The sequence below is a fragment of the Homalodisca vitripennis genome, unplaced genomic scaffold, assembly GCF_021130785.1.
Source record: "Homalodisca vitripennis isolate AUS2020 unplaced genomic scaffold, UT_GWSS_2.1 ScUCBcl_5602;HRSCAF=12402, whole genome shotgun sequence".
Taxonomy (NCBI): Eukaryota; Metazoa; Arthropoda; class Insecta; order Hemiptera; family Cicadellidae; genus Homalodisca; species Homalodisca vitripennis.
This window is the reverse complement of record NW_025781739.1, coordinates 1-26,489: the sequence shown is the minus strand read 5'-3', so window position 1 is coordinate 26,489 and position 26,489 is coordinate 1. Positions and strand designations below refer to the sequence as shown.

Genomic DNA, 26,489 nt, shown 5'->3' with positions numbered 1-26,489 from the left:
GCTAATTAACTACTTTAAAATTAAATAACTGTTAAAATGATAAAATTCTTTACTTAAAATCCATATAAATAGAACATGTACAGGAATCTTAAAGCTAAATGCTAGACTGTGATGAAAACATTGATTGAATTTTGTCATATATGCATGATCTAATCTTCCTCAAAATTAAAATTTTCTTTAGTTTTTACTCACTTTACATTTAACTATTGAGTGCAATATTGATTTCATGATAAAATTTCCTTTCTTTGAGATGATAATTTGTGTACAGTCTAGAATGATGCCAAGTTACTTTATTTAGTAATTGTTTTTTTTTAATTAATTAAATTTGGTAAAAATAGTACTTGTATAAATTTACAAGCCAAAGTTGCAAATACAAAAATAAATTTTATAATATATTTCCATTTTTTATTACCAATACTATTATAGTTAATTTTATTTGCGTTGGGTTCTCATCTAAAAAATATATACTGCATTTGAAATAAATATGAATGACGTAAGCCGTAATAGCTTGATTATAACTAGTCAATATTTGTTCAGTTGGTGAAGATAAATGTTGATGACTCTAATGAACTAAACAGTACAGGGCTGTAACTATCAATTGGGTGAAAGAAGAAAATCAGGTGAACTGCAACTGCTTAGTTAGCCTGAAAGGATATTTATTTCCCCATAAGCCTTTTAATTAAAATGAGATGCCACTTTTTGCCCAGTTAGGAATATATGTAAAGCATTTTAATTTTTAAACATCAAATTTAAGCTATACCCAAAACCCTCTCCCAATCATCGCCTTTCTTTTCTCTTTGTTTCAGACGACGCGCCGCGATACCACAGGAAGTACCGATATTGATTTTCTAGTCAGTCTTCAACTTTCGCTGGTGCGTGTGAGGTGTTGTTTGTACTCTTGCTTACGTGCAGAGTCATTGTCATAAATAGGGTTCATTCCCTCCAGTCCGGACTTCCCGCGGTTGGTGTACCAGTCAGATATTGCGTAATGTTTTAGCGGTAGTACATATAAGTGCCCGCTTAAGTTTTCACTTTTTATTGTTTGAGATTTGTGGTTATGGTTATAAATTTGGAGGTTTTTTTAACGTGAAGAACGTAACATAAGTCGATGGAAAATATCATAAATTTTATTATTCTTTAAAATAATTCATCGCCAATAACAAATTTTAAACCAAAAACTGACACTTTTGTTTAGAAATTTGAATTATAGAAAAATATTACTGTGACGGATGCAATTTATACGTGTGTAAAACTGCATGTTCAATAAAATAAGTTAACGGATTAACTTGTAAAATAACGTAATTTATAAACTAGTAAGAATTGTAATATTAATATAACTAAACTATTGACATTTTTAGTTGAATTGAAATGTGTTTAGCACAAAAAATTTATGATTACATACTAGTGAAGGGTATGTAAATTTAATTATGCAAAATACTGGCAGATATTAACTTTCGGTACTGTGTTTAAAACATTGCGAACTATGTTTGAGAAAATTCATTTATTTAGTAAAGGTACCCATAGCTATGATTGTTTGTGTTGGATAACATTAGACAGTTACGTGGTTTAATAGGTAGGTGTTTTAGGATATGAAAAGTAAAACAATAAGTAACTGATGCTAAAAAGGATGACTAAGATTGGCTTGAATACCTGAACTCTGTAAGATACAAGACAAATTAAGATAGGACTTTAATATCGTTTATTGAGATGGACGATGAGATTAGTACATATGAATGATCAGGTGAAAACGAGTTTCCCGAATTCAAGTTGCCCAGGGCACCAGATACTTAGATACGACCCTGGCGGAGCTACACGCTAGACACTGACAATGAGTGGTGACTGTTGCCTCAGGTGTCGCAAACTAATCTGAGACGGCTTGCACATTTATAAAGCACTCTACATAGAACCTCGCGCTAACTATTTTGTTGGATATTCACATAACCTAGCGGATACATGATGTGGAATGTTCTGTTCCTGGTTGGGCTAGCCTCCCTCTCGGCAGCCAAGTTGCAGGACATGGGACGATGTAATCGGGTTGTAGCAACGGATGGTTTCTTCAATTTGACGAAGGTAATAAGAAAAAGTCTTTTATTTTGTGTTAGAAAAACTTTCAGTATACTTTCACCATGATTTGAATTGATGATAAGTAACATTCGGTGATAAAAAATAATTATTTAAGACTAAATAATATTTTAGTATATAAATTACTGACAGCCTCGTTAAAGTAATGAATATTCGTTTGGATTATCAGTTTTCAGAAGAAAACAAAGGTATCTGGACGTTTGTGAAGGTTCCAGCTTCAAAAAATAATATGGAACTTAAGTCGATGTATTTGACTACTAAAGCTACGAAGCGCCCTGGGCAGTACCACACAATAATTTATTATAAAAAGTGAGTAATTTTTAGAATACCCATATCTTAATACCTTGCTAATAAGTCAAAGTTATCTTAAGATTCTCATATAAAAATATGGTTAAGCTAATTCTAAAGTATTTTAGTTTACTCTTCTTATGAATTCAAGCCCTCTGATAAAAGATTTAAAAAAATTCTTAGTATGTTAAAATGTATTTTATAAATATTACAGACTGTAATTTAATATTTATCAATTGAACCCCTAATTCCAATGTGTTTAAGCTGCTTAGTGACGATTTAAATTTATATGTATAAAGTTTTCTTATTTATCAACACTACTGTAAGATTAATTTAAATACCGAATTTAATTTTATAGATACCAATATTTAAAAGAATAACGTGTTTATTCATTAATGTCTTGAATAAAATTAATATCAAATATTAATAAAACACGACATGATTTTAAATATCTCTTGCCTTAAGAAGTAAAAATGTTTATAAATGCAAACATAACACTATTTAAAATTATAACTCATGCACTAACTATAAAACTTCACATTTTAATTTCAAACAATTTTTTTCGCTTCATTACGAAATTTTCTAAATTTCCTATTTTAAGTGCCTGTAATTTCACATGCTGATAAAAATATTATGTCTACTTTTAATGCTATAAATTAAAAAAAGTATAAGCTTTGTATAAGTTATTCAAACTTTTTCCCAATCTTTATAATTCTAAGTTTCAATAAGAATATTGAAGTTATGACGGTATAACTGGAACATTGTATTTTGATGTTATACATGTATAAATTTAGAAGTTAAAAATAATTTAAATATTAGTTATTCTCCACAACAGCGTTTTTCTTTAGTTTCTTTTGACATTTTTTTAGCTTTGGCATTAATGACTAAACAAAAGATTTTTCGTCTTTTTACTCAACAAAACTTTAGTATTGTCCGTTAATCAGTTATTAAACCTATTTAATAACTGATTAACTTACCCTAGTACATAATAACTATTCAGTTTTTAATCCGTATCCCGTAAAATAATCTAGAATGCAAATTTAGCGCAATAGCATGATAATTTTATCGTTCAAAACGTAAAGAAAATCTCGTTTGGATATGTTCCAAACAATAATATTATCTAACATAAAAATGGCAATAGTTTTTATTTAAGATCGTGTAAATGTAACTGAAACTCATTGAAAAAATGGTAGCTGATTTCCCTGCGGTTTCCATTTGGGAAAATACAATAACTTTGCAAATTTGTGCTTTAAAGTTGTTACTTTTTACTATTGTTTTAGTGTAATATACGTTTTTGACTAATTACTTATGATTTAATAACTTACTATCCAGTTTTTGGCTCTGAAAGGTTAATGAAGTATTTAAAACCATTGGTTTAACAAGTGTTACTAAATTAACCACAACGCACTTACTCAAAGTTATCACTCCTTATGTTTCTTAAAAATAATTAAAATTATGAATTTATAAACGGTTTATACCACTTATTTTCAACCTAAAAATATAATACCAATATCTTTATATGCATATGTTTTTGCTGTTGGTCAATATTTAACTAGCGAGTGTATGTTTTATTTAAATTTTATCACAACTTATGAAAAAACGAAACGTTGACAGTCAAAGTTCGCCTAATATCTTTCTGTTATAGAAAAGGTAGAAGAAATAAATCTGAGCAGAAACTTTTAGGCGACCATTGTTTAAATTTATAGTCTTATCACTAAGAGTTAAATTAGGTGGTCTACAAAGGGTTTAATGTGTTTGTTTTGTATGCAGTAAAACACGACCACGAGTACAAGGTTTTCAGTGATGAAGACATTACTGATTCACTATCTGGACACGTACTTGCAGTTACAAGAGGTAAAAAGTTGTAAATGTGGTATAATTGTAAAAAACAAAACAGTAGATATATTATTTAACCCTCCAACTGTTGTTCATCAAAATTTTGATAAACATAACCCATTGATGATTGTTGTTCATCATAATTTTGATAAACAAACATTCCCTTGCATAATCACTCATTACAGTATATTCCGGCAACGTATCGATTCGATTCATGTACCATTGGATTCGGGATAAAAAAGCCTAAGGAATACTATAGTTTTAAATATGCAATATAACGTGTATTGAAGTAAAACTGTATTAGTAAAACTTTTATTAGCAAACTCTTACATATACACCCTATTTTCACAATTTATGCGCATCGCTGCTTTTTGTTATATAGTGTTATTATAGTTTCATAAATTTGTATAATGCTTATGTGTTTCTGAAACTAGAATAAATTTGACACAAAATGGTAATCTCACTTTTGTAGTTTTCTTACTATAACTTGGTTTGCTAGGTATGGTCCCCCCCAAATTAAAAAAAAGAAAATGTAAATTTTGAATTTCATGTAAAAAAAATTTTAGTAAACATTTTTTTAAGGCCAAATTTAAATACTAATATTATTATATGTTTAATTCTGAACACAAATATATATACTTCTATATATATTACTTTTAATTTATATTTTTAATAAATTTTTAAAAAAACCCTTGCACGAGGCTCGAAAACATGCCGCCACTACAGGAAAAAATGACCGCCAGTTGGAGGGTTAATACGTCCTAATGTTATTTACACTAAAGTTTAGTTTATAAAATATAAAGCACATTTATTCCCGAGTAATGCGCTTTTTGGGGAGTAATCCTGAGACGCAGTCTGTAAAAGATATCGTAGATTTAATTTAAACAGATGCTTCGTGTACAAATACATTTTTAAAACGTGAATTTTAATCCTTACAACAATAATTACAGTCTAAATATACCTGATCGTGAAACGCAAGAATAAAGTTACAGGTTTAGGCATAAAGTTTCCAAAATTAGGAGATAAAAACTAAGTACATACATCAGCGGTAGTTACTTTTTTTATTTTTATTTTTTTTTTTAGGAGAGGCCGATCCCCTTTTAGGCCTTATTCTGTCCGTCCTCATGGGCCACTGGCCTGTGCGAGAATCTTACCAAACAGAATAAGGAGGAGTCGATACAGTACGAGGTTGATTTTACTGATAAAAAGTGCAACGGTCGCAGACAGGATTTGAACCTGCGCTATCTCTAATTCAGACTCAAAGTCAACGACTTCGACCGCTCGGCCATCGGCACTCCCAATTCATAATTATTATTGAGTTATGTAACACATAACACACACGAAAAAAACAGGTATGCCTACTAGGCCCTCCACACATTGGAGGTGCACTGCAGGATAGTTACGCCGCCGCTGTCGGTGACGTAACTGTGTTGCATTATCAAATGGACAGTCATTATATCTGCGTAGTAACACTTCCTTTAGGGATGGCGCTAAAAATATAGTTCAACTTTAACTACAGTTTGTAATTAAGTACATTAATTTGGTATTAGTTCTTGAATAATGTTTTAATTTCATATTCCTTCACTGTACTTATGTTGCTTCTACACCGAAAAGCAATTTCAATTGTAAAAGATTTACATGCTTTTAATAATTTTTTTAAACATTATTTCATAGAGGAAACTAAATATTTATTTAAAAAGGACTAAATATTTATTTTTCTGTTTAAGAAAGTTTGAGACTGGTTGAACTAACAAAACATTCAAAGACCTCCATTACTACTTGCAAAAAATGTTCCCAATGAGTTAAGAAATAAAAGCTCATTTTCACAAGTAAAACATACTATAGTACTTTTATTTTTGTAGTATAATATTGTTAACAGTAAACAGACATAGAAAGAGATTGTTCATGAGTGAAGTACTAGAAACCAAATCTAGAAAACTGTTTCAAAAATGATAACATTTCAGTTAAATAATAATATGACTTTATTAACAAATTAATAATTAAATAATTCATATATATTTGTGGTTGGTATATTTAAAATATCAGTTACCTTTTAGGAAATTATATCCAAATAATAATTTTCAACTATCAGATTAGTAAAAAGGTTCTTATATATGTTAGTCATAACTTTAAATAGATTTCAAATAGCCAAACATCTCACCGTCGTTTCTTAAAAAATCTATTTATTGTTTATTCTGTACAGCTTCGAAACAGCACACAATTACGGAAGATTGAACTCGCAAGAACTGCCAACATACGCTAAGCTATACAACAATAATCAGCCGTTTATATATATATATATATATATATATATATATATGTTTATATATATATATATATATCGCTTACGCCAATGTACGCTTAGCTTTAAAAAATTACAAATTTAAACAATATGCTGTTTATATATATTTTATATATTAATTAATTGCAAAAGTAAAAATGTAATTTATCAGTTAACATGTAAAAATTGTTGCGCATTGGATTATGTTGGATTGACAACAAACCCATTGCACATAGGAATGAATAATCACCGTTGTTCGTCTAAAAAACAGCATGAAAAATTGGTTTCACAACACGCATTAGGCCACCAACAAAATTTTGAACAATGTTATTCACTGAAAGGTATTTGCAAAGTACCCGAAGATGGAAACAAAATTTACTTAGAAAATTTAGAACAGGCACATCGGTTAATATTAAAATCAAAAGTACCCTTTGGTCTGAATAAAAGATGAAATGTTAATTTTTTTATTATTTTTTCTAAATTCTTTCTCTGTTCATGATATCTCTCTTTGGTGTTAATCACATGTTCAAAAATTCCTGTTTATTTATTTATGTACATTTTTATTTATTTACTTATGTAAAATTTGTTTGATGTGTTGTTATTTTTATTATACCTTTTTGAAAACGGCAAAGCGGAAATATTGAAGGAACTTTATATCAAGGAGTCTAATAATTGTTGTAATAGAGCAATTCTGCGTTTATACACCCGAAGTGAATATATATATATATAAACAGCATATTGTTTAAATATAAAATAAACTTAAAATGAATTATTTATAAATATCTCATCAGAGGGTGTTACAAACTAAACATCCGGATGGTCTAAATTTAAGATATGGGTAGCAGTAAATTACACTTTACAATTTTTATTGATAACATTACACATTTAACTACAAATTTAATTTATAACTTTATATTCCTTGTATTAAGCAAAATTATTTACTCTATGTACTTAATTCAAAATTAGTTTTATTAACATATGATGTTTCTTTTGTTTATTATTTTTTGTTGATATATTTACCTATATCTCTTGAAAATGTCTTAAGACGAAATATAGAGAATTTGTATGTTCTTTTTTCAATTTTTGTATTCTTATTGAAGATATATATATATATATATATATATATATATATATATATATATATATATATAAATAAATTCTGCGAATATACGCTCAGCTGTACAGCAATGCTTAGCTGTTTTGATATCTATCTCGATTGTTTCTAGAATAGTGGTTACTAAATTACATATTAAAACACTAAGTTTGGGATGTTATCCTACTAATAATGTACACACGTTAACCTATAGGTCATTTATTTTTACTGCAGACAAGCTATAAATTTTAAGCATAAGTAATGAATAAACTTTATGGAATTTTTGACTCAACTGTTGTAGGGAACAAGAAAATAGAATTTAAAATTTCATTCCTGAAGTACGTGCCTGGCAGATATGCGTATTACTCAATTTGCAGTGAAGAAGGAGGTAAGTGTATAAGTTTATAAAAAGCACAAAGCTCGATATTCTAAAACTACCATATTTTATTTCACCATGGATAGATTAAGATGTAGCTGTACATTTAAATAATATAAATATGGGTGTTTGTGTAACTAATGCTCAAAGTTTTGGCGAAAATGGAAAACAAAGTCTTTACTGTCTTTGAATTAATTTAATGTAATTTTAAATAATACTATTTAAACCATTACTAATTCATTTTTGTTTATTTTAATGACTACACTATACTGATTATATTTACAGGTGACAGAAAAGTAGATTACAGATACGTTGTATCTCACGGTCCCCTAAACAGCGATGAAGTGGCGGACATACGAAGCCTAGAAGCTCAGTACAAATTTTCAGGAGCTCTCAAAAACATTTAAAAAGTTTTGTCAATGATTATAAGTTGATAAAAAATACTAAAATTATACTTATAGCAATAAATATACCATGAAAAACTATAATTATGTATTCGTGGAAGTTATTATTCGAAAATTCCTTTGTCCATGTTGTTTTAGTTTTAGGTTGTGCATTCATTGTTTTCTGAAATTGAAATATTATTGCATTGATCGTATCTCATCTATATATATATATAAATTATTGTTTGTGTGTTTGTCCTTTATGGAATCGTAAACTATTTAACCGACCATTATTTATTTATTTATTTATTATGACTTCCAACGGTACAACGCCATTTAACATATTTACAAAAATTACAGACTTCTAAGATGACTATATTAAATTAAAGCTAGAAAAATAGAACATCACATTGTATACACAACAACAACACAGCAATCAGCATAACAGATAATCATAAGGCAAAGCAGTAACAACAATAGTTTGACGCCAAAAATTATTTAACATTCATAGCAGGAATGTAACAAATCAATAACAAGTATCAATAATAAATAGGTCAAGAATAACAAAGATAACAATCAAATATAAGGTAACCATTGCAATAAACTGTCAGACAAAACGAACCACTTGAAAATCAACATGATAATAGAATATAAAATAATAACAGAATTATAATATGTAGAGGATAAAATATATATATTTCATAATTAGTGTTAACATTATTAGTCGATAGTGCTCTTATTCTATTGAAGATGGCAGGTTGCCCATTTAGCCATCAAGCTGACATGATATTTATGTATGGAAAAGCTAACGGTAATAGTCGCCTAGCATCCCGCCTGTATTACGAATCATTTCCAAATCGATAACAACCTACTCATTCAACATTTGCTGCTGTTTTCAACCGACTTCATGAGACTGGCACTTTGTTACCTTCTACTGCAGACCGAGGTGTACAGAGACAGCGTAGAACTCCTGATTTGGAGGAAAACATCTTACAGCGAGTAGAGGAAGATCCAGGCGTAAGTACTAGGCAGTTAGGAGCAATACTCAACGTAGACCACATGACAGTATGGCGAGTTCTACATGAGCAGATGTTATATCCGTACCATTATCAGCGTGTGCAAGCCCTTGGTCCAGCTGACTTTCCATTACGTTTACAGTTTTGCCAATGGTTTTATCAGCAAGCTAACAACCCTGGTTTTACATCATTAGTTGTGTATACAGATGAAGCTTGTTTTAATCGAGATGGAATAACCAACTACCACAATATGCATCAATGGGCTGATGAAAACCCACAAGCCATTCATGAAGGGAGACATCAACAGCAGTTTAAAATAAATGTTTGGGCAGGCATCATTGGAGACTGTTTATTAGGTCCTTTTGTATTACCTGACATACTAAATGGTGAAAACTACAGACATTTCTTACAACACGAATTGCCTGAAATTTTAGATGATGTTCCCTTGGGTGTGAGAGAGCACTGTTGGTTCATGCATGATGGAGCTCCCGCGCATTTCAGACTAGATGTCAGGCAATTTCTGGACCAAACTTATGGGGAAAGATGGATAGGCAGAGGGGGACCTGTATCATGGCCGCCTCGGTCGCCAGATCTAAATCCAATCGATTTCTTCCTTTGGGGCCATTTGAAAACTCTAGTTTATGAAAGACCAGTTAATACCAGGGATGACCTTTTACAGCGTATCACTGCAGCCTGTAACACTGTAAGGAATACACCAGGAATACTTGAAAGAACTCGGCAATCAATGACCAGACGTGTTAATGCATGCATCGCATCAAATGGAAGGCATATTGAACATTTGTTGTAAAGTAATCCCTAATATTTTGAAATAAATGTTGCTCTGTTAAGTTATTCCGTATTTCTTAATAATGACAGCTTAAAACTCTTTTGTTTAATGTGAGATATTTTTGTTTAATGTGAGATGTTTTTGTTGAATGTTCTAAACAATTGTAGGCTACTGTAGTTTTTTGAAACAAGAAAAAAAACTTGTAAATGTGATATGTTACTAGGTTAAGAAAAATGCCATAACTTTTTTATTTCTTGAGCGATTTCAAAAAACGAGGTACCGTTCGTTTTATAAATAAATTTATATTTTTTTTATTCTAGTAAATTTTTTATACAGGAAGTAGTTTTTGAGAAATTTACCATCAAAGATTTTAACTAGCCGCCATTTTTAATTTTGTTGAGTAAAAATTTTCAATTTTTTTAAATATTGACAATCTTTACTAGATTAGCATATGTTGAAAAGTTTAACTTTGTACCTTTAATGGTTGTTTAGAAAAAAAATTTAATGTAATAAACACAAACAGACGGACATACGGAAAACGATGCATTTTAGGACATACATTTTGGTTCGTTTTGACCTCAGGAACAACCTCCTGAAGTTTGTCGGTGTATTTCAGTTACACCCTGTATATATATATATATATATATATATATATATATATATATATAACAGAACTATAATATGTGGGAAAATAATATACAATTATACATTACGAGGTAAAACAAACTATAAATTAAGGAAAAACAACATAAGAATAATAACAAGCACGTGCACTGATGAACTCATGTCAACACCCTGGAGCACCTCCACTTAAAGGACAACCAAGAGCCCTGGAAGAAATCCAACCCAGCGCAGACCAATCCCCCAGTACGCTGCATCCTCGCCAAACCACAGTTGCTAGCATAACTAGTTGGCCGGTATACTCTTCCAAATACTGCCTTTGATCTAGTTCCTCTAGGAATGTAGAAGTTTACTTGACGAAGGAGGTCAGGACAATCCAACTTGCCATTAACCAACTTGTAAAGAAGCTGAATATCTTGCAATTGACGTCTAGTGTGAAGAGGATGCAGGTTGAATCTCAGCTCCAATTCTTCAATTGGAGTCGTCAGGTAGCCATAGCCCATTCGAACGCCCAACACCCTCAAAAAACCAAGCTGAACTCGGTCCAAGTAGTCGATATGGGTAATAAGATGAGGGGACCAGATCACTGAACCATACTCAAGGACCGGGCGAACGAGAGACTTGTATAGGATCAGGAGCGACTGGGGTGACCTGAAGCTCCTAGTCAATCTCATGATGAATCCCAAGAGGGAGTAAGCTCTTGATACAACACCATCAATATGCTCCAAAGGGTCGAGTGTAGAGGTGAAAACAACTCCAAGGTCCTTAACACTGTTCATTCTTCTTAGCACCAATCCATTGATGCGGTAGTGAAAGATATATGGAAATTGACTACGATTATGAACATTTGTATGTATGTGTATTTTTCACAGAAAAGGTTTATGTACTATGCCCATTGATGTAATTCGCCACCAGGCAGTGCTGCAAAAGATACAAAAAAACTAACACACTAACGGTGATTTCATATGCGTTTGGTAAGTTTTCAAAGCGCCTGCACACTAAAAACTGCAATTACGAGACAGTTATGTATATTAAATAACCAAACACTATATTGAAGTTATGATGTATATTTGTCTTGAAGATAAATTTCTGATTGAACTTAAAGTTTGAGTGTTAGACCACTTTATAACAAATTACATGTAAGTGTATGATGGCTATAAACATACACAGATTTTCTTGATCGTGGCAACAAGGCAAACTCGACATCGTCACTGGAAATATAATTCACTTGAACCAGAAGTGCACATACACGGGCAAAGCTTACTAAAAGCGTGCGAAGCCGCGGGATACAGCTAGTCTTCAATAAAATAGTACTCCTAATATGATCGACAACCACAGTCGTAGGTGGTTGGTCAACGAATGCAGACGTATTGTGACCTGTATTCTGTAGTTCAGTTTTAATAATTAGTGTTTTGTTTATGTTTTTATTAAGTGAATGTTTTAGAGTTAGTAAAGTTAACACACAATATGGTGGTTGTAATTCCAGACTTCGGCGTGTCACAACGCTCTGGTATGATTTGTTTATTTTAACCTAGTTTGTAATTATGTGTTAGGTTAGTTATTTACCCGATGAAGAGATCACATTGAAGGACTTGAAACGTAGTATTACTGATTTTTTGTTTCACTGACGATGGCAAATGTCCAAAAAATCATCTTACCTTCAAAATAATACTAATATTTTTTTATAGAATACTTATATTTTCAAACGTAACAATAAAAAGATTTAGGAATTTTCTTAATTCATGTACAATACAGTTAGAGACGTAACTAAGTAAAGATTTTCCTACAGGAGACTCTATTTTGACTACAAATTGATACTAATTTTATTAATATTAACATATCGTATTTGTAACAGTTCATTAACGTTAAAAACCTAAAATATATGTTTTTGAAGAGAAAAATGTATGGATTTAAGATTAATTTCTATTTACAACGCACATGAACTTATCCATATGTTTGAATAGGAACCTCATATGCGTTACTAACTGGTCACTATCGTATGAGGGGCTACATGCCATTATTGAATTGAGCAGAAGATAAATCAAAATAATTAGTTATTGAATCACAAAATTAAGAAACAAAAGTTTCTTCTGGTGCAAAATGTTTAAAATTTAGAATATTTATTGTTTTATTATATTAGAATTAGCTTACTGATACTGAAATCAGTACTTTACCATAATATAGGCACTAAAAGCCTTATAATAAAGTAGGGTATTCTCTTGTATTGGAACAGGTGAATTATGTCAATTATGTTATTTAATGTTATTTCTGACGCACGAGTTGAAATAGTTTATTGTTTTTTCATGCGAGAAAGTGGCAGAAACGTGATTATAGCTTTAATGTCCGTTGCTTCACAAAACGTGTAGGTACCCTCTTTGGTAAATTTTTAATAAATGAAGAGATTAAGTTTCCCATACATTATAACCAAGTTTTAATTTAAAAGATTGTTTACATTTAAATTTGTGAATGTCATTTACGCCAACTCTGTTTGTGTAATTTGAACATTTATGCATTCTGGATCGGATTTTGAGATGAGAATGTACTACAAACGGTACACGTCTCTTCCCCTCTGAAGTCAGGCAACTTAGTTACTCTGGGTAATCGAGTTGACATCCAATTGTCTCGCGTAACTGTTCTCATTATCTTCACAAACATCGATGTTTTAGAGAAACCTCGTAGAATTTCACAACTCTAGCTAGAGATCTCAGCAGTTTGTAATTCATTGAGCTACATGTTTATCATGGAATGTAAAGGCCTAATTCGATTCTATCAGAAGTAGGTGGCAACGCCCTGAAAGAGTTTTGGAGCTACGCTGTTCCAATGCTAGAAAATTAATGTATATGGCATCGTCAGTCATGATTAGCTATGAAAGAAATTATTTTGCTTTGTTAAATAAACCATGTTAGTAGTATTTTAAGCCTTTCCTCTCCATTAAACCTTCTAAATCCATACTCTTACATTTCTCGTTATAAGGGTAAGTACAGGCGAATTTTCTATTACATACCTGTACTAAAAACTTTCTAATTAACAAAACTTTTAAGGCTCCAGATTCTTTATACAACATAACAAGGCTCTACATATGGGAAAACTCAAAAGTGAACACGTACCTTTTTAACTTCATATAAGATATTTCAGTCTATAGTTTGGTGTGAAATAAAATTAACTTAGTATTTCATTCGACAAACGATACCAGTAATTACATTGTTGCCTTTTAAGCATTACATTCTCGATATAAAATTTTGCCCAGCACTGAAGAGGTATAACGACGTCAGTGTTTTAAATAGTTGTGAATGTTATTCTTTTAATTTTTGTTACTTCTAGTAACGTTTATTGCATGTACTCTTAAATAATAAGGTACTATCCAAATGTGTTATTGCATCTATACACCTTATTGAATCCCCTTCTTCACTATACCTTATATATGAAGGTTTAACACCAAGCACCAAGTATACTTTTTATAACCTTTGTAAGTATTTTTTGCGCTTTGCAAAGAAGACTGGCATCATAGTTAAAATATTAATAAGAATTAGTATTTATATTACAATAAATCGAAATAATAATGTTTTATTTATTTTAACAAATAAAATATTAAGTAATGTATTTAAAATGAAACTCTTGTAACATGCTATAAAATCTCTATTGAAAATAATTACAAAACATACGATATTGACGGATGAAAAGTTATTCATTTACAGAAAATATCTATATCAAACATTATAGAATTAAAGGAGAAATAATTACGAAGTTTTCTATGATAACTATACATTAAAAGGTATCCGCAAATAGAAAGCTGAACCCATCCCACGAAGGGCATCACAATTGGCGAAGATCGAAGCCCAGAATACGTTCCATTTACCAACAAATAAGCTCATTGAGGGCCGACAGCAACTCGTTTGCGAGCCGGGCACAAGCCTCGTTAACGAGCTCGCTTGATCGTTTCCCAGGTTGATGACGGTTTGTTTGGTAATATTGATACGTGGGGAGGAGTTCTCCTACAACACATCTTGTAATCTTATTTAGTAATATATCGAAACCAATATTAATACATAAACAATACGAGTTTTTAAATAATAAAGGCATCTCAATGTTTGTGTTTTGGAATAGTACCAAGAAAAAATACGAGTTCTTGAATAATACAAACTCAATGTTTGTTCTTTTGCATTATGCATCGGAAACAATACGAATTCTTAAATGGTAAAATCTTCTTATTGTTTGATGTTTTGTATTACACATTGAGACCAATATAAGTTCTTAAACAGTACAATATTATGAACGTTTGAACTATTGCGTAACAGAACGATTGTGAATGATAGCTTGATTCATAGTTGATTACTTCGAACAATTTAACTTTTAATTACTATTCGACGAACCAAAATATAAATGATATAAATCTTTTAATGGTGCCTACTTTTAAATTTTAAATAAATGTTTAATCTATAAACGTGAAGACGTAAATTTTTAACGCAGGAATGGTTTAGATTATTTTATATTTCAATGAGATTTAATATTATTTAGAAATATATTATCAGTGATATAATGTAGCCTGTTCATTACTACTACTTTGTTATGTGCCTAATACTCAACGTTGAGTGTGTTTATTTTATACTTACGTGTTCATATTAAAATATATTTATGAATATATATTGGTTTATTTTTCCACTAGTTGGTCAAACTGTCCCATACTTCGATATTGTTAAGTAGCTGGTGTCAGAACCTGTATATCACTCGCATCCTCTGAAATTTTTCGTAACTCTTGTGGTATGACCTTGATCTCTTACTTTAATCACTAACAAAACAAGGTTTTTGATCAACAGAATGTCCCGTACTATGAGACTTTAAGCCAATGGTGTGACCTTGAATTTACCCCGTTATGGTAATTAATTAATAATAGGTCTTTTTACATTAACAAAATTTTGAGCCTACCTTCTAAAAGGGCAAAATTATAACAGTGACTAAAAGGTTCACTTTTATTTCCTGGAAATGTGTTCCGAGTTCCATCCCTCTATCTTTATCCATCAAAAACTAAACAGAGTGTATTCATACTTTTAACTCACACTGTATGTATGTGTGTGTGTTAAATGTTTTTTGTATGTGATATTTTAGTCAACAATTTATTTACCACTGCAATTCAGTAATAATAGAGAGAATTCTTTCTTTGTTTAAAGTTTGTTATTGATGAAGGAAAGTTTGAAAGAATAACAGGATTTCAGACTTTTGCCATCGTTACATATTACACAATGTTTTGAGGATTGAAATCTATCCTCGTCAGGTGGATAGATGTTAATATATATATATATATATATATATATATATATATATATATACATACGTTCTGAATAACACCGATATACTATTTAATATCATAGTACGTATTATATTATTAAGCGTATCCACAAAATAATGTGTGTTAATAATGTGAAAATATTTTATTATGTGTTTGTTTTCATAACCCTAAGCAGGACTAGTTTTACTAAATTATAGTTTCTTAAATCTATTTGTCTGCAGTTTTTTTTAACATTTTTAAATACCGTATTTTATCAACTTCAAATCTGTCATTTGACCTATTTATGTGTTGAGTACATTTATATTTTAAAATAATTCAAAATTAGGGCCTATATAAATTATTAAAGAGTAATATTCTCAAATTTTGTCAAAAAATTCCCAAGACAATACAAAATGCTATTTTATACACTAAAAAATGCTGTATACATAAATAAGATCAGGTGATACGTAAATATCGATTTATCACGTTTCGTTCAATGCGAATGTTGAGTTTAGCTCTAGTTCACCTTCCTCTTGCGTGCAGCATCTGAAATCCGATGCTATCGCAGACTCCTAAAATCTGCAGTCATGTTCGTCTGAAGGGATTAAAAACTCATCTCAAAACGAACTTTGCATCGTTTCGACATCAGAGACACCTAGAATACAAAAGGCAGTGCAAATCTAGGTGAAGAGGTATTGTTATTGTTTCATAAGTTGCACAGTTAAGTGCCTCATGACGTTAACTGGCACATTTTAAAGCATGGTGGAGCAACCGAGTCTTCTACACATAGCCTACATATCATAGCAGTTGGATTTGCTAAATACAACTTTCTAATTCGTTGTAAAACAATTGCATGTAAATTTTAACGGTTATAATAACTTATTGGGAATACTATAATAATTAAAAAAGGAATAAAAAGAAAAACTAATAAACAACAAAATAATATAGATGTTATTACGACATTGACACAAAAAACGATATTATTAACCTTTATTACAAATTTTACAATAACTATTTCATCTGAATAGGGTAAGACACAAATGAATTTTGCTTATTATACTAGACAATAATGTTTCTGATTTGTCCTATAATCACTTCTTTAAAAAAAAATCATAACCATTTTTAATGATTCGTATCAATAACCGTAAAATAATAACGTCAAACATTCTAACCTTTAGACTGGAAGTAACATGGGCTGGAAGTAAACATGGTTTGATAAAATTAAGTTTATCACACTTACATATTCGTATATTTTCTAATTAGGATAACAATGAAAATAGTACTATGCCATCTTGAATGTAATTAAATTAAACATGATGTGCTTGTACATGCTAAAAACTGAAAATTAAAGCCAGCTGTGGATCTTTTACTTCAGGTTAATGTTACAGGAACAATGATCATAGTAGTCCTAGCAATTTCAATGAGGGTTTCGTGTGTTATCATCAAAATAAATACAATCTCGTAATATAAAAAAAAAACAAATATAGACATGGATTGCTTTTTTTGTGATTTGTAGTTTAATTAGTCATTGTTGTTGCTTATATAGTTATTACTAAATATTGTCTATATGTTATGTTATTGTTTAAATTATTTATATTGTTGTTAACTTATTTATTTTTATCACTGTTAAATTTATCACACATCAAATTAAGTGAAATTTTTTGGTCCTGTGTGGAACTTTACTAACTGGATTAGTTCGGAGCAGAATAAAGTCCTTGATGGCGCCTTTAAAGGGCCACATACAGAAATTCAAAAGTGGGAAAGTTCTCCTAAAACTGATTGTAATTTATGTTCAATTGTTAGTTGCTTTTTGTTATTTTTTAATTTACTCGTTATTGTTATGGATTTTAGTTGTTTTTGATATTCTTATCAATGTGTCTGTCACTTATTTAGACTATCTTGATAAGTTCTCTTTTATATAATATAATTAATAAGTAAGTAGTCAAGTATTCTTGAGTCTATAATTTGTCATTGAATGGAAATGGTGTAACCGTTGATACAAATAAATAAATAAATTCATATTAAATTGAAATTACTCAATTTCCATTGAAAACTAATACATAATTTCATTAATAATTTAATGAAAATATACGTGAGAAGGAACTTTAGGCCATAAATCTCAGAGGAGCAATCTGTACTACACCTTGTTTAAACCCCTCTGAAACCAAACCACAAATTACGTTTTGGTGTGTGCGTGGCAAAAACTTCCCCTAAGCTTGCGCCCATCTTCGCCACTCTCCCCACCCATTCACATCCCTCCCGCCCAAATCATTGTTACAAGAATGATTCTTCATTTAGCACTATATTTACAACTTTTGAATTATAGTAGTAATAGATTCATTAACCTGATTCTTACATTTTGTTGTATTTTAAAATTTTGTAATAGTTTTTGATAACAGTATTGGAAAATCACTTTTTTCAAGCGACTTAATTCTTAAATTTAAAACAAATAACTTAAAGTGTTTTAGAAAATTGATTGAATACAAAAAAACTCGGTAGCAATGCAGAGCGTTACCTTTAGTTCAATTTAATTTATATCTTAATAACTGCACTTACATCCAGAATCAATAAAATCATGTCAGCTTCAACTGCCTGACACAGTAAAGGTTAGTTAGTTCTAGCTCTTCCGCCAATTCGAACTTCCTTCTAAATATGCCTAAGAGGTATTTAAAATGAAATATATTTAAATATTAAACTAATAATATCTGTCAATCAATATTGAAGTATTACAGTTTGAGCCTTTATATTAAGGAAAAGTAACATCTTTAAAATGTCATTGCGTTGAGGACTTCTGGAAATTTTAATGAGCAAAACTTTTATACAGATATAACTATTTGAAACGGTGTCGGTGGCAGATTAACAAGGAAATAACGTCAATTTAAGTGTTAATTTAAGTACTATCTGTATCTATATTCCTTGTAGTTTTAATAGGACTTTTTATGCAGGGTTTTCAATACGTGAAGAATAACGAACGCACAAAGTTTTAATGAAATGTAATTTATTTAAGGGGTAGGAAAACGATTCAAATCAGTATTCCTCTTCTCGCAGCTATTTGGCATGATACGGTCAGAAATGTATTTAGTAAAATAATATATCACATTTCTTTTTATATAGTCATACATATCCTACAAATAGTTTTAAAACAATTTCTCATAGAATGTTACTTACCTAACAATTGACACATTACGACTAGAAACGTCTTAGTGATAGCTTAAATATTTAAAATGTAATTGTAAATACACGATTTAAATCCTTTAAAACAACTAATAATATTATATATATATATATATATATATATATATATATATATATATATATATAGTATTATATATATATTATATATATATATAATTTCAATAAATATTGAATCGCAAAAAGTACTTGCTCCGCCGGGACTCGAACCCGGATCTCTCACTTGCCGGGTGAATGTGCTACCATTACACCACAGAGCCCTCACTTTTTACGATTCAATTATTTTGTATTTGGCCGTTTCTTTCACATATGTGTTTAAATAACCAAACTAACATATGATCGGAAGACCAAATACCTGTAAAATGACTTCTGTTTACATTCATTAAATTTGTATAAGTGGCAATAGCCTAATTTAATTTCAATAAATATTGAATCGCAAAAAGTACTTACTCCGCCGGGAGTCGAACCCGGATTTCTCACTTGCCGGGTGAATGTGCTACCATTACACCACAGAGCCCTCACTTTTTACGATTCAATTATTTTGTATTTGGCCGTTTCTTTCACATATGTGTTTAAATAACCAAACTAACATATGATCGGAAGACCAAATACCTGTTAAATGACTTCTGTTTACATTAATTAAATTTGTATAAGTGGCAATAGCCTAATTTAATTTCAATAATACTACACTATATATATATATATATATATATGAAGTAGTTTTAAATTGTTAGGTAATCAACGTTCTTTGAGGAGTTGTTTTAATATATATGTAAAAAATGGCCAGGACACATATTTGGTGGTTAAGAGATTAAGTAGCCCTACGACAAGAGACAAAAGAGTGTAAAACCTTTTATCAGTGTTGACTTTCCCATTATTAACGACCCAACAGGGCCTTACTGAATTCGACTGGTTGACTATCATTCCATCCGTCTATCTTCCATGCAATATTATTTGATAGAAAGGTCCTAGAGATTTAAAAGTGGTACGAAGTTTCTTCTGGGCACAAGAAAGAAGTATATTGATTCTTGGGTCAAAAGGGTACATCCGTTTTTGCGATACATTTGTCAATTCCTTCGATACTCCGTTGTTTGGTTTATTCGGTTTGATAAGATCTTTGTACAGTCAGAGAACTGAAAAAATTCAGAATTGAGAAATGATACTATATAATCCCAAAAGTGAGCAATCCGCAATCCCCGATCAAAAGCTAATGATTGGATTAAAAAAATGTATAGTATAAATTTACACTAAGAAAGCAGTGATATTCGATTTGGGTCCCGTTCTGGATAAAGAAACAGTAAACACTATGTGAGTGGATTAAACCACAGAACTACCACACAATGGGGACCTCGCTTGTTGTCATACCATACAATTTAATTTGATCCAGTTTTGGACTGAATGGGGAACAAAATTAAAAAGTACTGTCCATAAATGTATGTAATTATATCATTGTTCAGGTCTGTGTATCGCGGGCTCACCCAGAATAGGGTTTAACGCGCAACGGCCTCTTCTCATAAAATTAACCAATTATTAAAAAACGCACTGATTTATTCAAATACAACGGCAGAGCAAAGCTTATATTGTTAACCAAAGAATAATTTAAGCTCTTTTAGTAAACAAATACAATTAAGTTCATAGGAACTTTGATTTCATTAGTTACACGGAGGATAAATCACCCTATGCTATTTATAAATTGAGAAACGGATAAAATGAGTGCTCAGGTTGAAAATATTTTAATTGTAACAGTCAAAGATACGTGGCGCAGCCCTAGCGTCGGACCTCAGAACTAACTGAAATAATCCCCGGAGCCCATTAGATCTCATCTTTGTAAATGATTTATCTCCTGTGCAAATAGTACAATCAAAGATTGGCGTAGCTAGACAGTTATTGTACAGTAGTTTAACACGTTTACGGTTTCATAATGTTAGATTACTCAAGATCACTCATCATAACCAGAGTGAATTTTATATAAAACCCGTTAGTTAGTAAAACATTCCTGAATAAAAATAAAAAACGATAGAAAATTTAAAAAATCTTAATTTTGTAATATTTAATAATGATTTCCATAGTTCTTTGCAATTGTAAAATGCATATTCTAAAATCATAAAGCTATAAGCAGTTGTATATTTTTATAAATTTATACTTTTTTATTAATATAACTACATTTCAGAGTAGTGTAGAACAAATTTACTAATTTTATTTCTCAAATTTAAATTGAAATTGCTCGATATTAAAATTGTATCTTAATATGTATAAAAACGTCATCTGTCGAAGTTACAATATTAGCTCTTTGTATATTGAGAGACTTTTAATTCTTGTTATTGGAGACCTTTTCAATAATAAAAAATTAAACATGCCTTAGAGGCAAAGTAAAGACTAAAAAGTTCTCTCGTCCATTTAACCTATAAATAATAATAAATTAATAATAAATATAGATTTAAATAATAAGGAAAATTATAATAATGAGTACATTATGGTTCCGCTATATGTAAACTGGCTGAAAGGTGAATGAGCCGCGTAGGTGAAATCGAAAAGGGTAATGGGACAGAATCTGAGAGAGGATGGGATTTTAACTCCATTATAATTCGACAGAAGCAGCGTGTGTGAGAGGGGGGTTGGTAGGGGGGTTTATGGATGGAGCGGTGTGGCGTCCTTGTGTATAATGGATCTGTTCTCACAATGTATGACACCTTTACCTTTACATGCAACGAGCTCTTCAGGACACTTATCTTACAAAAGTACCTTCTTTAAATTAAGTTTGTACTTAAATTAATCTGCTATTGTTTGCGTCTTTACAAACCATCATATTGAAAGGATTAGCTAAGTTGTATCAACTGATGTCTATATTCAGTCTTATATTTGGATTATCTGTTTATATTTTTAAATATACTGCCAGGTTACAAAGTAATGAAAGCAACCAACATCTCTTTCTTTAAATAACGATTTTGAAGAAAATTTTGTGCATCAAACTAGATGTCGCAAAAAAGGCTTCGCTAAATATAACACGTGAGTAATCCCATGGAGGTACATGCTACGTCATCGACTAGACGTAGACAGTTTAAAGCACAATTTAAAATCTTTTATTATGGAGATACCTTTCAGACACAGTTGCAATTGCAGTCAGAGAGAAGATCCTTTTTGTAGCATCCTGAGTGTTAGCAATTCTCAGGATTTCCTGCAGACCATTAAGCTATTACCAAGGTCGGATATGCATCAACATCGAACTTGATGGAACTTACAAACCAAATAAAGGTACATGCAAAATTTACTATTTCATTCTCAAAATATGCATGGATAGACAGTCAGAAAAGAAATTTGCCGCATGACTCCGGAATGTTTAAAGTCTTAGGCGTACACTAACGTGGAAAAAATAACCCCATAACTATTAAGAATATTCAGTTTCATATTTATAAATCTACATGTAATTTAAATTTTCCCGCTTAACCCTGAGAGGGTAATTCTTCTCTGTCATCAATTTGTATGTTTTAATTTAGTAATTCATTATTTTAGAACTCATAATGAGTGCAATATCTCTGTGAAAATAAAATTTGTTTTAATCAAGTTTAATTCGTATTTTAATAGTTTTTGGCTATCAAAGCGTAGGGGCTTTAAATTTGGAAACGAGTTTCTAGTCCTATGAGTATTTTATTTTAATAATTTATTATTACATCGCCCTCTTAATAACTCTCATACTAACTCAGCTCATATGATATTTTCTTTAGGTTTTATAGAAATAAATATGGATTTTGTTTTAGAAAACGTACCCGACAATAAGTATTCAACAGATACATTTGAAGTCACATCACGAAAAATACTCCATTAGAGGTATCAAGGAACGCTTTAACTCCTGATAATAATGCTAATTTTTATTTATCCAAGCACAAGAAGGGACTTGACAATGCTTTATACTGAATACTCGTTGGTCGCCATTATCTTTTTTTGGAAACAGAGAGTTTCATTTCCGTAAGCAGGAAATTGTCCAAGGGAAATCTGAGAATGTGAGCTGGGTAATTGTATTGATTTAATGGCCCACAGGAACAGGAATGCTCCAGGCGTTCCCAGGTGGTTACCTGCTGGAAGTTTCTGGAATACAATACACGAGACAAAGGAGTCCTTTCTCTACGGACTTCTAAAATTATACTCACAATTTTTACAGTGACAGTATTGGTAAAGCAACTAAAATAAATGATTACAGTAATTAATATTATGTAGCAACGAATTTAGTCTTATTATATATTATTATTATTTATTCTTGATACAAATTATACCTCCAAAGTTGTTTTTATTCAAAACAAATATTCTCAAATGAATGATAGGTTTCCAATAACGAAATCATATACAAAGTGTATTGGATAAATTAGTGAATTAATTCGTAGCCATAAAGCCAATTAAATTAAATGTTATGTAAGTATGATAAGTTTACAGTCTGTTTAAAAAGTGACGCAATGTATTAATTTTAGCGTTGTTAGCAAAAATTACTACTGTCTCATTACAACGCTTGGCTCAAATTTTAAACAAACATTCCCAGCTTTAATTTCAAAATTTCAAGAATGTATAAAACAGACGAAAACGACCATGAAATGTCCTAGAAAGTCTTATGAGAATATTCAGATGTCATGTCAGTTTTATAGAATTTAATTGCCAAATTTTTAATCAGACGTGTCGACTATGTTTTTATTTATAAATAGTATTAAAATTTCAGTGTAAGAAATAAACATGTTAAATTACAGCGATCTAACTTAAGCACTGTCTTTTATTTACTTTTTATATTTTTATTATTATTATTATTTCAGTATTAATTTAATTTTACGAGGCCTTTCAGAATCGAGGCTTCTATCTTCAGGCAACTTCACAAAATGGTATTTAATGGTATAATTCACTAGTGGTATTAAATGAAAATTTTTCCAATGCTTCAAGAATCTTCATTTAGAAAACGTATTGTTTTATACATGTGTTTAAGCAGTATTTTATGTTTGTTTGGCTCATAGAACAATCCTCCTAATGATGTGACAAAAGTTTCGGAACAAATGGAAACAATTGTTTTATTGCCTATGAAAATTAAAGCAAATTGGATAAAAAGGAAAGTAGGATTTCGGACATTTGCGATGGTTATATGTTACAAAAAAACTGTATCGTACTTTTTAGTAACATAATATGTTATATATATATATAATATATATATATATATATATATATATATATATATATTATAACGATGGCTAATGTCAGAATCCTAATATCTTTTCAAAACCACCAATCGCTAATAACAAATTTTAAACAAAGAGTATTGGCTTAGTATTTATTAAGTGTTACTTACTGAAACACTGCTGCCAAAACACAATAAGTTACCTGAAACAAAGAAAATTATAATTATTATAGCAACTATCTAGAAGTGTTACTTAATAAAACATAAAAGGGAAGTAACTTTAAAGGAACTTAATATTATTATAGCAATTAACCTGAACACACAACAAAAGGAGACTTAAAAAATGTGTAAGTGAGAGCTAGATTTAAATATTTTGATGTATAATTAGGTAGTCTTGAAGTAATAAGTAAACTAATTCTTTCGTCTAATTTATAATAATTTTATGGGAATAAAATTAAAGTAATTTTGCAATGGAACTGATACTTCAGGAAACAGGAAATGTTATATAGGAAAATTAAGTATTGAATGCTAGAATATCCAGTACAACCGGATATGAACTTGAGAAAAAATTTAAAGAGTAAATCATATGCATATTAATTAATATTATAAAGTTTTTTTTTGCATACTTATATTTACAAAGACGCCTGTTATCTCTAAAAAGCAGGTTTTTTGTTTTTTCAGATCAGAAAACCAGGCATTCATAAATTGGCCTTTTCATTTTAGTCGCAAAAATTTTAATATAAATTCACTTTCAAACTACCACCTGGGCAAAGTCATCCTCTACCTGTAAATAGCTACGTTACCGTTATTATCAATATCTTTATTTCAATACATTTTTGTGTATTAAGTATAAAATTGCCCCACACTTTAAGATTTTTTTGTATTATTGATATATATGCTTGTGTGTTTATATAATATTATACCGTCACGTAATAAACTGGTGAAAAAATAAAGTTTCAAAATATATCAAAGCATATATTTAATTAAAACATAAAATATATTCTGAATTTACCTTGAAGGGTGTTAAAATGTTCTTAATAGATAATTTGATTCTCTCTTTTATGATGTGTAATGAAAATTGGGATTTTATTGTTATATTTATACTGTTTTGACTGGAAAATTTTAAATTCTTGTAGTCCTTTGCAATGGCAGGGATAAAATTAGTACTTGAACTAACATTAAATATTAGTAAAAAATTAAAATGAAATATTTTTAATTATTTATATACCCAGTACTGACAGTGAAAAAAACATAAAAAATACGTTAAAAAGGATGGCGAGGATTAAACTAATAAACCGGCAGGGGTGTTCCTACTTTTATAAAAAGACTACTGAACGTTTTTATTCTGTAATTAAAAACACGTAACTTCTATGAAATATAAAACTTTAGTTTTTAAATGACAATATTATTTCTACCGTAAATACGTGTTTTGGTGGGAAATTAAAAACTATTACTAAAAGGTTAGTACAAATATATTTATAATTTACTGAACAGCTTACACGAAACCCGGAAGTAAAGTACGTGTTTCTTGTGAGCTCCCTGGTAAAACAGATTTAATCTGACACGGTGGTGTCAAATTAAAAGGGGGAGGATTGTATGTTAATTGTGGTAATTGCAGTTGTAAACTACACTCACAGCTGTTCCCCCACAACACGTTGAAACACCCTGACACACGAATACACACACTGGTACAACAGAAAAGTGCGTTTTATGTTCACACAGAGGGTGAGGGTGTTGTGAAATTTTAAATGCGAATTGGTTCCATTGTGGAAGCCGTATAAATCCTCATTGCCAATATACTATTGAGAAACATGTCCACATGGTTATTTAGATTAAGAAACTTATAGTTTATAATAACGTTAATGATAGCTAACGGGCTAATATGGAAAGTCAAAGAAATGCATTTGTTTTAAATCCCCTTACTATTCAATTTGCATGGATTAAAAAAATTAAAAAAGACTCTTGTACTCCTCCAGAATTTAAGTCATAATCTCTCAGTTTGACTGCCGAAACAGGTGTGACCGTCAGTTTGATATGGAAAGTTTGAGTGGAGAATTACATATATCATGTATATGGAAATATATTAATTATAATTATATATATATATATAAGTAGATATGAATAT

The 26,489-nt window shown here is 30.3% G+C and overlaps 1 long non-coding RNA gene across 1 annotated transcript; it reads left to right on the top strand.

The window, feature by feature from the left end:
• The first annotated feature begins 4,165 nt into the window (after positions 1-4,165).
• LOC124373459 lies at positions 4,166-8,449 on the top strand. The gene is made up of 3 exons (XR_006923438.1): positions 4,166-4,224; positions 7,882-7,968; positions 8,242-8,449. It is a non-coding gene; the product is annotated as an uncharacterized LOC124373459 (long non-coding RNA).
• The last annotated feature ends 18,040 nt before the right edge of the window (positions 8,450-26,489 follow it).